The 17,473-nt window shown below is 44.5% G+C and overlaps 1 protein-coding gene across 15 annotated transcripts in view; it reads right to left on the bottom strand.

Annotated features, from left to right (window-relative positions):
* Positions 1 to 17,473, bottom strand: part of TCF4 (transcription factor 4) — a 426,474-nt gene that overhangs the window by 104,845 nt on the left and 304,156 nt on the right. The gene's annotated exons all lie outside the window — the stretch shown is intronic.

Below are 17,473 nucleotides of genomic sequence, written 5' to 3'. Positions count from 1 at the left end.
CGGAGGAAGGCGCCTGGGCGCGTGGGTGGTGGCGGCGCGGCCGGCAGGGGCCTCCTGTCGGCCCCTCCAGGTCCCTGCCGGCAGGAGGAAGGCGCCCGGGCGCCTGAGAGCCAGCGGCGCGGCCAGCAGGGACCTCCTGCCGGCTAAGGAAGGCCCCTGCCGGCCGGAGGAAGGCGCCCGGGCGCCTGAGAGCCGGCGGCGCGGCCAGCAGGGACCTCCTGCTGGCCCAGGAAGGTCCCTGCCGGCTCCAAGAACGCGCCCGGGCGCGTGGGCGGCGGCGGCGCGGCCGGCAGGGGCCTCCTGCCGGCCGGAGGAAGGCTCCCGGGCGCGGCGGCAATGGCGGTAAGTTCCTCCCTCCCTCCCTCTTTCCTCCCTCCTCCCCCCTCCCCTCCCGTACCGTACTGACCCGCGTATAAGCCAAGTTCGGCTTTTTCAGCCCTTTTTTTGGGCTGAAAAACTCAGCTTATACACGAGTATATACGGTAATATCAGAAGAAGGCCTTGGCCTCTGTGCCCTGTTGTTAGCACTCCAGGGCAACTGGTTGGTCACTTTGTGGAACAGGATGCAGGTTAGATGGGTCACTGGTCTGATCCAGCATGGCTTTTCTTATGTTCTTTAACTGTGGTGTTCAACCTGTATGGTGGCTGCTTTTTGTCTTCCCCTGATGCTTCATTAAGAAGAAGAAGAAGAGATGGTTTTTATACCCCACTTTTCTCTACCCTTAAGGAGTCTCAAAGAGGCTTACAATTACATAAGAGCATAAGAACACAAGAAAAGCCATGCTGGATCAGACCAAGGCCCATCAAGTCCAGCAGTCTGTTCATAGAGGCCAACCAGGTGCCTCTAGGAAGCCCACAAACAAGACGACTGCAGCAGCATTGTCCTGCCTGTGTCCCAAAGCACCTAATATAATAGGCATGCTCCTCTGATGCTGGAGAGAATAGGTATGCATCATGACTAGTATCCATTTTTACCAGTAGACAATAATGATTTTGCAGCAATTGTCTGTTCCTATCTCTCTGGCTAGAGGAGGAGGAGGAGAAGAAGAGTTGGTTTTTATATGCCGACCTTCTCTACCACTTAAGGGAGAATCAAACCAGCTTACAACCACCTTCCCCTCTCCACAACAGACACCCTGTGAGGTAGGTGGGGCTGAGAGAGCTCTAAAAAAGCTGTGTCTAGCCCAAGGTCACCCAGCTGGCTTCATGTGTAGGAGTGGGGAAACAAATCCAGTTCACCAGATTATCCTCCGCCACTCATGTGGAGGAGTGGGGAATCAAACCCGGTTCTCCAGATCAGAGTCCACCACTCCAAACCGCTGCTCTTAACCACTACATCACCCCTTTTGAAGTTTTGGCCCAAATTCTGGTTGAGCAAGGCAATGTCAGAACAGTTTTCTCCAGTCTACTATGCCTCTACTGTGCCATTATAATATCAGTGTGAAAAAGTTCCCTATCAAAATGAGTATAAAATAATTGCTCAGATCCTTTGGAAATAAAGGGAAAACTCTAATGCTTCTCTGTATGTACTTATGTTACTTATGAGGGCATTAAACAACTACCGGTAATAGACAACTACTGAAATGACTAACATGAGTACTTTTTTGGGGGGGAGATATACAGAACTCAAACACTGTACAAAAGAAGGACATTTTTAAATAATAAATGAAGGAAAGACAAAAACCATTCTGATTAATTAATCCAACATTTCTTATAAAAATTAATTTTTTCCAGGATGTAACACTGTTTTTATTTAAGGAAGCTTTGATTTGTCGCCGACAGAAGTTTTAAAGAGAGAGGATAGACCAACAGCTACGCAAGCCCGCTGACTTCTTATAAAAGGGCTAGTTATAAACTTGCTTACACTACCGATTTCAAATTAATTAAAGACAGTGGCTAGTTAAAGAAAGAGACCATGGCAGAGATTTTGATCAAAGAACTTAAATTCAGCAATGTTCAGTTTAACTGGCTACTAAAAAGGAACATTAGGTCCTCAGTAGGACTATGTTAAGGAAGTGTTTACAGAAATGTGTGCTTCTCCGAATTTAGGAAAGTTATGGGAAGAAGCTTAAGAATTACAATGATGATAATGATGATAATGTTAGGATGGTTAGGGATGGTTGATTTAGGGATGGTTGATTTGCTAAAATAACTTTGCTGGTAAACCGCAAAAACGTAATTTGCTTCAAAGGCTCTGAAGAAAGGCCATTTGAAGAAATATCAAGAAGGATTAACGGAATATGCTTCAAGAACTTAAATGAAAATCCTAATAGCCTCCTTAATACAAATCACAGTATAACTTTTATAAGAACATAGGGCTTTGCCCTAAGAATTGAACAGGAACTGCGCATTTACATTCCTCCCATTTAGGGCTGCCAGGTCCCTCTTCGCTACCAGTGGGAGGTTACTGGGGTGGAGCCTGAGGAGGGCGGGTTTTGAGGAGGGGAGGGACTTCAATGCCATAGAGTCCAACTGCCAGCTAGTACCTGGAGGTTGGCAACCCTACTCCCATTAATCTTCACAACAGGCCTGTGAAGCAGTGAGGAATTTTGTAAACTACCTTTGCATTCTTACTTAGACAATGTTGTTGTCTTGGTTGTCAAGTCACAGCTGACATATGGCAACCCTGTAGGGTTTTCAAGGCAAGAGGCGTTTGGAAGTGGTTTGCCATTGCCTGCCTCCCCATCATGTGAATTAGGCCATCAATATCCCTCAGGAGATTTAAGTGGCTGCCAATGGCCTGCAGATAATATAGGATTGCCAGGTCCCTCTTCGCCATCGGCGGGAGGTTTTTGGGGCGGAGCCTGGGGAGGGTGGGGTTTGAGGAGGGGAGGGACTTCAATGCCATAGAGTCCAATTGCCAAAGTGGCCATTTTCTCGAGGTGAACTGATCTCTATCAGCTGGAGATCGGTTGTAATAGCAGAAGATCTTCTGCTATTACCTGGAAGTTGGCAACCCTAACATAATACAATTATCGTTTTCTATGCAAAGGTAACAAAAAACATAAAAACGACACTGTGTTATGTGAATGCTCCATTTCCCCCCCCCCCTCCCTTACAATTACATTGTAAAGGACTGGGGCACAGTATTCAAAAAGTGCAAGCATTCACTGCATTGGTTCTTGTAGATTATCCGGGCTGTGTGACCGTGGTCTTGGTATTTTCTTTCCTGACGTTTCGCCAGCAGCTGTGGCAGGCATCTTCAGAGGAGTAACACTGAAGGACAGTGTCTCTTGGCCAACCTGAGAAATCAGCATGATTTCTGCCACAGCTGCTGGCAAAACGTCAGGAAAGAAAGACCACGGTTACACAGCCCGGATAACCTACAAGAACCAATGAACTCTGACCGTGAAAGCCTTCGACAATATTCACTGCATTTTATAAAAAAAATACTGGAAACACATGAAGGCTGTTTGTGTGTGCGTGTGTGCGTGTGCAAAATGACACCGACATGTATTTCAAAACAAAATGTAGGACCGCAAAAACCTAGATCTTACAGAGGAAGAAAAGATCCAGTACACAGTACAGCGAGTAGCCCTGAAGCTTTACAGTTCAACAAGGTCAGAATCCTCTTTGAAGAGGGTTATTCTAGCCCCCTCAACGTGCACCACTTTATATCCTAATGACTTTTGGCAACAAACTACTTAATGAAGACCATATTCTTTTAGCTTTCTGCCAATGCTTATTAGAATGCATTTTTTTCTTTTAAAAAAAACCCCAACCAACTGTGATGCAATAACCGGCTATATGAAACGAAAATATTAATGCAAATTGGCATTTCTAAGTTTAAAGTGGTATTTTGCATAACAGAAACCCAAACAGGGAAAGCTGAAAGAGCGTACACAATACAAATGACTCTTAACACAGTAATTATTACTGGGAAGAAATGAAGGTTTGCTCACAGCATCGTGAGACCAGGATAAAGCATCTGCCATTTTGCAACACAATTAGTTCCCTTTACTCAATGTTCGTGACCTATTATAAATATATATATATATATATATATATATATATATATATATATATATATATATATATATATATATATATATATATAAATCCTTTTATAAAGAGGTGGCTTGGAAAATGCTCAGGGTTCATTTTAGCTGAATAAAAAAAGACAGCTACCAAGTTCAGGGTTTCAAAATGGAAGGGCTTCTGCCAAAAACACTAGCCTAAGTATAATATTTTTTTTTTAAAAAAAAAACGCTGACACCTGCAACAAAATATTAACTTTCTATGCTAAAATTATTGCACCAATCAGTAACATTGCTGATTGGTGAAACTTCATGTGGTCATCACAAGTTGGTTGCGATTTGATGGCACGCAATTATTATTATAAAGGTGTGGCATCATTATAAAGTGGGCATCAACATGACAGTCAAAGATTGCTCTCATATACCTCCTAGTTACGTATCCAGTTCAGAAAGTATTAAACATTTGTCCACATAGGCAGGCTGCAGCATGGGGAAGTCAGGGTGGCAAGCTGTTGGTTGCAAGCTGTGGGATCCTACGCTAGTGGAAAGGAGGAGAAGGAACTCAGCCTGGATCAGGTTGTGATCACATTTCCTTTTATCTGTTTTGAATCTCTCACCCTCCCCACCAACTTGGCAAAGCCTGCTTCCTCCCCCCAGCTTAGACATGCACCAGCCATGAGATACGTTCTCATTGGGCTCACATAGGACTGAGGTGAGCTACGTTAATACATTTCTCTTTCCACGTGAAAAGACTGCATAGAGTCCTTTAAATTAGTGTGCGAGACACTGAATGCTGAAATAAATGTTTAAAAGCTATGCAGAGGATAAAGATGATGCAACAAATCTAAATGTTAACAAGTGTTACATTTTACAAGATTAGCATTTTACAAGTGGGGAACCCACGAAACTCATTAGGGGGGGATCCCATCTACTTTACCCCCTCGCTTGCCTTCCAGCCTTCCTGCAGCCGTAGAGGCCTGCCAGCGGCTCCTGGGCACCCCAGTGGAGTCACACTCCCCTTGGCGGGCAGGCACACCAAGGCCTCTGCTAGGTGCCGCCTCCGCCCCAGGCTGGCAGCGATGGCACAGCCCGGGAGCTGTTTGTCTCTCTCTCTCTCTCTTGGAGAGAGCTGCTGTTGCTGGCCCCAGCATGGCTCTCAGGCTGTGCAGCTGCCAGCCTGAGGTAAGTGTGTTTTCTGCCCTTGTGCAGAGAACACTTTATTATTGGGGGGGGGTGCATTTAAACACCCCGTTTAAAAAAAACTTCTTGGATTTTTCTGCAGATCCGGGGGGGGGGGACGTCCCTGGAGTCTGCGGAAAAACCTGCTGGGAGGAAGCGTGCCCCCTATCTGCAGATATAGGTATCCGCATGGGGGGGGGGACAGATAGGGAAGGGATTACAGCCTTGGAACCAACTTCTCCTCCCTTCCGCGGGCATGTCATTGCTACACACAAATGCACAGCGTGCCACTTGGCGTAACTTCCAGCCTGCCCTCCTTAGAAGCAGAAGGAGCAGCTGGAGTCGAGGTTCTCTTTGTGCCACATATTGACGCTCTTAATGTGGGACAGACCACAGAAGAGAAATCAAATGCACATTGTAGTCAATGCAGGCTTCGCATTCTCACCGAAGAGCGATATAAGGCGCACAAAATGATTAAAATCTTGAACATGAATGAACTCTTACACTTTCCAGGGGGAGGAAAATGGTTTTGGAAAAAGAACTGTCGGCAACCATGTGCTGAACGGGCCCTTTGGATTTGCACCGTTTCTTGGCCCGCAATGGATTTCTGAAGACCCTGACACTGTCGGCTTGGCTTACCGTTCTTAAACAGGAGTGGATTAGAATCACAGGAATGGTTTGCATAGAACAGTCTAGTTAGAGAGAATTAACAATCATCAATAATTTACAGTAGACAAGCCGGGTTTAAATGTATATTTTATCCACAATGCATAATACATAGTATAATAGAAACAAAAGATGTGAAGATGATTAGAACAGATTATTGGCTACAATAAAGTTATTATAATTAAGTTTGTGGGGGAAATTCCTTTTAGCAACTTTATAGAACATATATTATAGGATGCCAAATTACGATTAACACCCTCTCCTTCCTGGTGTTTAAGTTATTATAAAAAAGCAATTTTTAGATTGATGGAAGAGACAAGAATAGCATAGATACACCCAGATTAATGTTTGTTGCACATTAGATTAGATTAGGAAGTGAAGGCATTGTTGTTTGTATTGCGTATGTGTATTAAACGTATAGTGAATTATGTTTGGTGTTCAAAGTGATGTTTTCAAAATTAAAAAATAATAATGTGGTGTTGGAGGAGAGTGTTACAGATACCGTGGACTGCCAAAAAAAACAAATCAATGGATTATAGATCAAATCAAGCCTGAACTGACTCCAGAAGCTAAAATGACTAAACTGAGCCTGTCGTACTTTGGTCACACCATGAGAAGACCAGAGTCACTGGAAAAGACAGTCATGCCAGGAAAAGTTGAGGGCAGCAGGAAAAGAGGAAGACCCAACAAGAGATGGATTGACTCAATAAAGGAAGCCACAGCCCTCAATCTGCAAGATCTGAGCAAGGCTGTTAAGGATAGGACATTTTGGAGGACTTTGATTCATAGGGTCGCCATGAGTTGGAAGCGACTTGACGGCACTTAACACACACACACACACACACACAATAAAAATAAGAAAGAAAAAGGAATGGTCTGGAAGACTTGATCGTCCTGAGCCCGTGGAAGTCAATGGCAAAACTACCACCTTCAAAAACACAGGACAGAACATCAAAGTGAACAGCGCACAGCTGCAACTGCTTGCCAGAGCTCCTACACACTGTGTGTTAGGTAGTGTGCAGGGCCTCTGCCTGCAGGCAGGCTGCAACCCAAGTTTTTAGTTTTAATTTCCGACTCAAAAGCTATGCATTTAATAACAAAGTGGTCCTTATGGTTCTCTAGTCCAGCACCTTAGAGGGGTTTACAATTTTTTTTTAAAGCCATGGAAAAAGCAGCGGCTATGAAGGAAGGTTTAATTGACCCAAATCCCAAGGCGCAAGTTGTTCTCACCCCCACAAGGAATAATTGTGACTGCCAGAAGGAGAAAGGAATGTTGCTTTTATAAGTTTGCTTAAGTAACTCATGCTGGTAAAGCACATACAAACATACATTTGAAGAACATATTATATCTGTGCCAGATAAACTTTACGCTTAAATTTATGCACATGCACTCTCGGAAATCCCTAAAATCCATATATAATTGTGCTATATAAATGAAGTAAATAAACAATCTCTTAACCATGGTTAATGTTACACATTGATCAGTGTAGGAAAAAGTGATATGCATCCAACATTAATACACTTGGTTGGAGCTGCAGTTATTATTTAATTTACTTCACTTACATCTTCCACCTTTTTCCACAGTGGGGATTCAAAGTGGCTAACATCGCTTACTTCTTCTTCCATTTTATTCTTACAACAACCCTGTGAGGCAGGTAAGCCTGAGAGTGTGTGATCAGCCCAAGGTCATTACCCAGCAAGTTTTCAAGGTGCAGCCGGGGGTTCATATCTAGTTCTCCCAGATTTCTAGCCCCACACTTTAAGCGCTACACCACACTGGCTCTCATATGCTCACAGGCAGACCATTCCTGACCTGAAAGGACAAAAGTCCTTTGGAGGCCAGGAAAGGGCTGCTCCGGCATAAGGGGCACAGTTGTGGCATCCAGGTTGGCACGGACGCTGGCGGTGAGACCCGGATGCCAGTCTCCAGGCGCTGCCATGGCAGCAATGCCTAGGGGTGCTGGCTGGGCCTTCTGCTGGTGTCCCACCCCACAACGCCCCGCCCTCGCAACGTGCAACGCACTGGGGCGTGCCAGGGGTGGAGCTACCAGTAGGCGGAGCTCCCCTTTTGCCCTGGTACGCCAACGGGGAGAACAGCATCGCTGCACCAGCTTCTTTATTGGTGTAGCCTCGCTGTCCTCAATGGGGCAAAATGCCCCATTTAAAAATAAAAAAGCCTCTGTTCCCAGCTGCCGCAGACTCAGGAATGGGCTGTCATCCTTGCTCTCCCCCCTCCCATTTCCCAAATTTCCCACGTTTTGTTATTACATCTGCCCTGAAGTTTAAAAATCCTGTTAATCTAGGTGTCGTTGCAGCGCTGCATCCCCAGATGGAACAATTTCCTCACAAATTGCGAGCCATCTCCTCAAACACTTGAACAAACTGTTTCCCGTCCAAATGCTCTAAACGGCATGTTTTGTGCACATTCTCACAGCTCCACAGCTCTCCCGTATCTGCCATCTGACAAATATATATATATTGCTGCTAATGATTCACAAAGGTGTTTCAGTCCTCCTGGGGTGGGGGGGTGACTGTGTGGATTTCCCCTCTATTGTAGACTTGCCTATTTTGCCCGGCTGACTCAGTGTTTGTCCCTGGGAGTGTTTGTGCTTAAGTCAGAAATACATTTGCACAGGCACATTCTCACACTGCTTTGTCATGACCACCTCTCGCCATCCTCGATATGTTCACTTAATACACCAGTCCGGGGGGGTGGGAACCCCTTGGTTTTCTCAAACGGGGTAGGGGGGTTGGAGCTTTGATGTCTAGTATTCCAGACTTGCCCAGTTTCCCTGACTGAGTCATAAAGCTAAGTCTTCCCCAACATATATTGAAATGCACATTTGCACATTCTCTCACCGCCGCTTAGAAACTATTGCTCAACCCAGTAAGTTTGGAGGATGCATCAAAACTGTGGCCGATACATGCCAGTGACCTACAGGCAGACCATAAGGTGGTGGAGAGTGCTGTCAAATCACAGCTGACTTATGGCGACGCGTAGGGTTTTCAAGGCAACAAACAACAGAGGTGGACTGCCATTGCAACCCTGGACTTCCTTGGTGGTCTTCCATTCAAGTACTAACCAGGGCCAACCCTGCTTAGCTTCTAAGATGAAAGGCTGTCATATAGAGGATGGTTCCGAGTTGTTTTCTGTTGCCCCAGAAGGTCGGACCAGAACCAACGGGTTGCAATTAAATCAAAAGAGTTTCCATCTAGACATTAAGAAGAATTTTCTAACAGAGTGGTTCCTCAGTGGAACAGGCTCCCTCGGGAGGTGGTGAGCTCTCCTCCCCTGGAGGTTATTAAGAAGAGGCTAGATGGCCATCTGTCAGCAATGCTGATTCTATGACCTTAAGCAGATGACGAGAGGGAGGGCATCTTGGCCATCTTCTGGACATGGAGTAGGGGTCACTGGGGGTGTGTGGGGGAGGTAGTTGTGAATTTCCTACATTGTGCTGGGGGTTGGACTAGAAGACTGTGGTGGTCCCTTCCAACTCTATGATTCTATCTGACCTGCCCTTCCAGGTCAGGGCGGCAAAAGATATAGTTGCTTTTAAATGTCCATGATGATACTGAGGAGCACATAACCCCCGCAAAAATCAGCAATTTGTAAGAAGGCACAAAAAACAGCTATTCCACAGCCTCTTGCTGAGAGACGTCGTAGTGGAAATGCAAAACAGCTTAAAATACCACCACAGAAGTGGGACAGAAAACTTCCTGTTGAAAATTTTCCAGAGCTTTTTAATTTTTTTCTATTCCATAAAGTTTGTAGTTTCATAAAACTAATTACAATGAAGAGATGCCATTGCTAATACAATATTAGTCAAGCCTGGCAGTTTCAACGTTGTAATTAATGTTTATCAGGAGATTATCCCTAGGAATTGTGTCAGAGAGTACAGGTATGTTTTATTGATTCATAAACCAGGGGTGGGAGGATAAATCTGCAAGTACTTATGATAAGCCAAAAAGGGGGGGGGGAAATCAAGTTATGGATTCACCTGATTGGCTGTGGCCACAGAGAATGACAGTAAAACTATGGTGCCCCAGTGACCTCTGTGGAAGAGAATTAACTCCTGTAGATAACCATATCCATAGCATGTGATGCATGGTTCTTTGGGTGCGCTAAAATTCGTGTGCCACCAGTTGTAAGTGTATTTGTTTATTTCCTGTTAAATTTCTACAATGCAAGGGAAGCACATGCTGCTTTGAGTGCCCCCCATCATCTGAGGCTAGATGGGTGGCAAGCTGAGAAAGGGCCTTCTTGGTCATGGCACCAAAACTTTGGAATTCCCTCCCACTTAGGGTTGCCAACCTCCAGGTACCAGCTGGAGATCGCCTGCTATTACAACTGATCTCCAGCCAACAGAGATCAGTTTACCTGGAGAAAATGGCCACTCTGACAATTGGACTCTATGGCATTGAAGTCCCTCCCCTCCACAAACCCCGCCCTCCTCAGGCTCTGCACCAAAAACCTCCCGCTGGTGGAGAGGGGGGACCTGGCAACCCTATTCCCACTGTCGGTCCCTCTGTATCGTTGTCTTCCACCAGCTGGTGAAAACCTCTCATTTCATTTGGTGTTCCCTTACTGATCCTCCTTCCTGTTTGTTTTAATTGCTGTTCTACATATATGTATTGTTCTTAAAGGTGATTTTTAATGTCTTTTAACTTAAAGCTCTGAGGGCCCTAACTAGGTCAAGGCATCACACTGAGGGCTGTAACTGGGCGGAAAGGTGGGGTATAAATGTTTTAAATTAATATATATTGCAAGAAAAATAATTTCCACATAAAGCTTTAGATTTGTTTAAATGTAACATTGAAAGTCCACTTTGTTTTTTCATAATGCAATATTTTCAGTTCAAGTATCTGTTGCCATTGAAACATAAAACAAACATGGGGTACCTCTTAAAATTTGTTTTCCAAATGTAAGTCAAAATAGATATGCTAAATCGGATCATGCTCTATTCAGGGCATTGTGGGGGGGGGGGGAAGTCTGATTCATCTCTTTCTGGAAAACCCACATCATGGAATACCACTTATTTTGAACTGAGAAAAATCTGCAGTGCAATCATGTGAAATTCTCAGCTTGACAGGAAATGGGGACTGAGGACAATGTATGTTCAGGGTTTTTTTTAATGACTTATCTTCAAAAATCAAATAATCCCTAATCATGATTTGTATTGAAAGGGAAAAGGGAGGAGGTGCTCAGGCAGGAGAGAAGAAAAAGAATAGCAGGATGCCTTCAAGGAGTTCTTGCCTCGACCAAGCCTATAAACATCTCAGAAAACACTGGCATGGCTCTGCGGTAATGGCAGACCATGGTCAGTCACAAAAGCATACGTCTGTAATTATAAATCTGTGAGTGGGGGAGAAGGAAAGGGGAGAGAGAGATAAAGATCCCCCAGGTTGATTCACATAATGAAAAAACATGGTTTGTCTTTATTTATTTACTTCATTTATACATAGGGTTGCCAGGTCCCTCTTCACTACTGGTGGGAGGATTTTGAGTAAGAGCCTGAGGAGGGCAGGGTTTGGGGAGGGACTTCAATGCCATAGAGCCCAATTGCCAAAGCAGCCATTTTCTCCAGGGGAACTGATCTCTTATCGGCTGGAGATAAGTTGTAATAGCAGGAGATCGCCAGCTAGTACCTGGAGGTTGGCAACCCTATCTCCATGGGAACTGATCTCAATTGGCTGGAGATGAGTTGTAATAGCAGGAGATCTCCAGCTAGTACCTGGAGGTTGGCAACCCTATTTATACCCCACATTTTCCCCCCAATGGGGGCTTAAAGCAGCCTACATTGTTCTCCTCTCCTCCGTTCCACCCTCACGACAACCCTGTGAGGTAGTTCAGGCTGAGAGAGTGTGACTGGCCCCAGTACACCCAGCAAGCTTCCATAGTGAAGTTGGGATTTGAACTGGGGTCTCCTAGATCCTAATCCGACATTCTAGCCACAACTCCACACTGGCTCTCAGTGGCTGAACAATGCCCATACCAGGCCGCCATGTACATGCCATGTAATGTGAGAAGAAAATGATATGAATTAGAATCAAAGTGTTCTTCACCAGAACAGTTTTGTATATTCATAACATAGCATGAGCAAAAGTGAGCCAGGAATACAAATTATTATTGCCTGTGTGTAATGTATAATTTACAGATACAGATTAGTGACCTAACAGATTCCAGCAGTTCTTTTGGCATCTATTTCATATACTCTACAAACCAATTTTGGCCTATTTTAGAACTTCACAGATAATAATAAGCTCTTTTCAAGTAGTGAAGGAGAAATTTATGCTTCTGAAATCTTGCAAACTTTAAAAATAGGAAATACAAGCTTCCTGAACTTTGAGCCAGCTAAAAAGGGGCCACTAATAACCAAATTTGTCCTTTGGTTACTCTGTGCTATAAGTAGTTACTTCCTCTAACGAATACCACAATCCTATACACTAGAGGTCACCAACCTTTTCAAGCCAGCGGGCACCTTTGGAATTCTGACAAAGGGTGGTGGGCACAATCACAAAAATGGCTGCCACAGGAGGCGGAGCCAACAACAAAATGTCAGGGATCAAGTTTATGTACCAATCTAATAGTCACTCATCAATGTTGCAGGCAGAAACTCTGTTTAACAGGATGCACAGCCAACCAGAAGCCTTGTTGGGAAAAGCCACACCTAGCCCACTTTCTAAAAGCACTTCGTGGGCTCCCAGGAAGGTGCCCATGGGCATCATATAGGGGACCCCTGCTAGACACACTTACCTAGATGTAAACCCCAGTGAACACTGTGTGAATTACGTCTGAGCACTCATGCATAGGAACACATGAACTGCCACAGGAATACGTGAAACTGCCTTATACGGAGTCAGACCATTGGTCCATCAAAGTCAGTACTGTTCCCTCAGACTGGAAGCAGCTCTCCAGGGTCTCGGACTTTTACAGCACCTACTAAAAGGTAAAGGTCCCCTGTGCAAGCACCGAGTCATTCCTGACCAATGGGGTGACATCACATCCTGACGTTTACTAGGCAGACTATGTTTACAGGGTGGTTTGCCATTGCCTTCCCCAGTCGTCTACACTTTACCCCCAGTAAGCTGGGTACTTATTTTACCGACCTCGGAAGGATGAGTCAACCTTGAGCCGGCTATCTAGAACCAACTTCCATTGGGATCGAACTCAGGTCGAGAGCAGAGCTTGGACTGCAGTACTACTACCTGATCCTTAACTGGAGGTGCTGGGAATTGAACCAGAGGCCTTCTACATATCAAGGAGATGCTCTACCACTGAACCATGGTCCCGCCCTGACATGCTGCACAACCGACAGTCTTTACTGTGGAATGACTGATCACCAAATTCCTGTTCTGGTTATTCAACAACTGTACAGAGAAAGAAGCAGATTGTTAAGTGGGGTACATAAGCTCCCCAACTCCAGTCCCATACATATAACCTCGTGAGATGAAAGAAAAAAAAATATTCCTGAAATTTCACACACAGACTCTATTATAGTAATGAGCTTGGGGGCTGGGTTCCAGTGTACCTTTCCCCCATCTACCTCCACAATGCTCAGGCAATGGGGGCACATAGTAGGGTAATGCCTCCAAATTATTCAAATCCATTCCAAACAAGACTGCTGAAGGTTTTCATAACAGTAAAGTGAACAGAGCAGGAAAATAACAGATGAAATGCATCTATTATAACCACACAGTCGAACACACACACACACACAAACCCCCTTTATGATGAAATGCAATGCCATTAATATATTACAATTTACTACTACCAACAGCATGTCATGCACCATATACCTGTATAAACATAGTGTAAATTGTGGAAATGTAGAGGTTACATCGACTGAGAACATTACGTAGAAGAGTGTAGAATCCACTGAAGCCCTCGCAACGATCTCCAATTTGCAGATTACAGCATCGACAGAAGCAACCAGAAAGACAGAATACTATTGGTAAAGCTTTACAAACTTGCAGAATATGACAGAAGCCCACAGTTCGCTTTGGACGCCTGCAAAGAATGATGGAGTGGGCCAGTCATTCCAGTAATCAGGGGAGAAGAATTCTACCTTCCATTTCACTCCAGTTCTCTTCTGATCTCAGCTGGACACTGTCTATGGCTGTAGCAGATTTCTATCTCTGCTTTTCCTCCTGACTTCAGGTACCAATGCAGCACGACACCCAAATGTCACTGCTGTTGCTGATCTGTTCTCTACCTGCCTTGCCTTTACCTCCTGATGCCCTGGAGTTTCCATTAGAACAATGTGTATTGATTAATTTGTACACTCCACTGTGATACAACCCAACTCAGTCCATCTGGAAACTGGATTTAAATCCCACCCACCCCCAGGTCTCAGAGCTATTTATATTTTGTCGTTTCCATTGTTTCCCTGCCTTTGTGCTCCTAATGGCTTAAAACACAGTTGCTATGAGTGTCTTACAAACATAAGAGGAGAAGACTGAGAGGGGATATGTTAACAATCTTCAAGTACTTGAAGAGCTGTCATACAGAGGATGGTGCCGAGTTGTTTTCTGTTGCTCCAGAAGATCGGACCAGAACAAACGGGTTAAATTAAATCAAAAGAGTTTCCGTCTAGACATTAGGAAGAATTTTCTAACAGTTAGAGCGGTTCCTCAGTGGAACAGGCTTCCTCGGGAGGTGGTAAGTGCTCCTTTCCTGGAGGTTTTTAAGCAGAGGCTAGATGGCCATCTGTCAGCAATGCTGATTCTATTACCTTAGGCAGTTCATGAGAGGGAGGGCATCTTGGCCATCTTCTGGGCATGGAGTAGGGGTCACTGTGTGTGTGTGTGGGAGGTTGTTGTACAATTCCTGCATTGTGTAGGGGGTTGGACTAGATGACCCTGGTGGTCCCTTCCAACTCTATGATTCTATGATAAGAACATAAGAAAAGCCATGCTGGATCGGACCAAGGTCCATCAAGTCCAACAGTCTGTTCACACAGTGGTCAACCAGGTGTCTCAAGGAAGCCCACAAACAAGACGACTGCAGCAGCATTATCCTGCCAGTGTTCCACAGCTACTAATATAATAGGCAATCTCCTCTGTTACTGGAGAGAATACGTGTACATCTTGACTAGTATTCATTTTGACTTGGTCTTGGTCTGAATACTCTGATCACGGCCATAAATCATCCAAGCGCATGTATAATTATACGTATGTTCTATTGGTGTTCACAAACGCCATACAGCACAAGAAGTGTTTGTGCTGAATAAAATACAACATTAGACCACAGATTCATGCAGCAGAAGTGAATTCTGACTGTCAACTTCACAACTCCAGGACGTCTCTGAAATGCAGCATTTGAAAACCCTGATTTAACTTCCCTAGTGGTACTTTCCTACAGAGCAAAAGAAGCCCTTCCCCTACCAGCTTCGCTGCAAACCACTTCTCACTGTATGCCCAGGGATACTTTTGCATGTGCGATTTCAGTTACTAGCAATAACAAGCAAGCTGAATAGGGGATTAGCAATTGGGTCTCCACTGGAGACTGGGTGAGTGCCTCCCTCCTGAGCAGATCTAAACCAATTTAGTATGGAAATACATCCCCCCCCCCGTAATTATTCTCCCTTTCCTTAAACCAGGGAGAAATTTCAATCTAAACCCTCAAAAACACTGTACAATCCCCCCATTAGCTATGTATCTGTTTATATTAATCGATATCCTTTCCTCTTATGCTCTTTTCTCTTTAATTCTTAGTTTACTATAGTCCTTCATAGGCCTGACAATGTATTTGAAACAAGCTGTCAACACTGGCTAAAACTGAATTCTGCAGCTAATTAGTTTAACATACCTCAGAGAACATATTCGCACTTTCCTCATTTTGTCAGGCCAGATAGTAAAGTGGTCGTCTTAGTGCTCCACCATGTGTGCTTATTCCACTTTACTGTGGCAACCAGTGACAAATCTAGGCTGATAAAACTAACAAAAACTTTTGTTCCATATTGGACGGAAACATCGAAAAAGATACTGTGAACTGGATAAATGTGTTGGTACTAATGCTGTAGTCCAATACATAGCTTTGCCTGCTTGGAACCAATGCAATTTGACAGTGCAATCCTAAACAGAATTACGCCCTTCTAATCTCATCTACAGCAATGGGATTAGAAAGTTGTGATTCTGCTAGGAGGTGGAGGGGCAGAGACATGGGGGCAGCCATCTGTCAAACCCAGAAGTGACATGACACCTCTCTAGGGTGCTGGCTGAAACTCTATGGTTTTACCCATAGCATTTCAGCCAATTCCTAGAGAGGACCTCCGTCACTTCAGAGTTTTCTTGGAAGTGATTTCACACTGTTGGTCATTTTTTTAGAAAAAAATATTATTATTATTATGGTCAAAGTGGCAGCGAAAAACACCAGCTAGGGGCAGGGGATGCCCTGCTCCCACCTGGGGGTGGGTGGGTGGGAACCCTAGACTCTATTTAGGATGGCATAATATGTTTAATTTTGTGTTAGATTATGGCCTATAAATATTTCAGGTCATGCCATTATTTTTGATTGTGAGGAAAGTGCTATTCTTTGCAAAAAGGGTTGGATCCAGACTAAATTTTCTGTTAGCAGCATAACTTTTCCTTGCCTCCTTGTTCCCCCTGCAGCCCACTGGTCTCCACGAAATATTGTTCCTGGGAGATGAGGACCCTCAAGAACAACATGATCGGGGGTCTGCAGTAGGAAAAGGCAAATGGGTAGGAACCGTCAATTCAATTTGGATCGAAACCCGTAATCTTTTATTGCTTTAAATAATTTGTATAATATCTAGCACAGGGGTTTCAAACTCAATTGTTATGAGGGCCGGATATGACATAAATGTCACTTGGTCGCGTCAGGCCGGGCCATGCCTTGCCAGCCCAGATTGAGACTGGGTGAAGTAGCTACCTCAGCTGACTCGCGGGCCGCATGAGAGCTCTCAAGGGAACAGATTGGGCCGTCGGGCCTTATGTTTGACACCCCTGATCTAGTGTCTTTAGATGCTTCATAAATAATTACCACTACGGTTACTATTAATGTTTAGAGCGCCATGTTTTTGTTACTGAGACCAAGGTCTTATTTTCAAGAGACTATCTTGGGCCAGTTACTATCTGTCAGAATAAACTACTTCCAGATTGCTACTATAAAATAATATCACCCCATTACTGCTGCTTTTGCGCACCTTGGAGAAAAGGATAGATACAAATTGGACGGGGTAGATAAATGTTGCCAGTCACGTGATGGGTGATGAGAACAGTGCCGGTGAAACTCCAAGCATCACGTAACTGTGATCTGACCTCAAAATCTAGCCCAAGAGATCCCTCTTGTTGGCCAGATTTCTCTGTTTCTTCTCACTACATTTTAAATATCTGCAGTGGTTTCCGAATCCCTGGGCAACATTGACATAAAAAGCTATTTATGGTCAGGGCCACAATTACCGAGCCATGCATTAGCAGTGTACCAGCACAGCTGCAAAGTAGGCAGAACATGATGAATTTATGCATTAGGCTACACTTGCCTACACATAGACAAACAACGCCTGCAGTTTCATAGGCTGGACATCTATATGCGTCGGACAATTCTGTAACATGAAGCAAATAAGTAACATTTGATCAGGAGAAATATAGAAGGATATTGTCAGGTGTTTTACGAAAGGCAGGCACCTCCT

This window comes from Euleptes europaea, chromosome 4 (genome assembly GCF_029931775.1).
Source record: "Euleptes europaea isolate rEulEur1 chromosome 4, rEulEur1.hap1, whole genome shotgun sequence".
NCBI lineage: Eukaryota > Metazoa > Chordata > Lepidosauria > Squamata > Sphaerodactylidae > Euleptes > Euleptes europaea.
The sequence above is the reverse complement of the archived record's forward strand: the minus strand, read 5'-3'. Positions and strand labels throughout refer to the sequence as shown.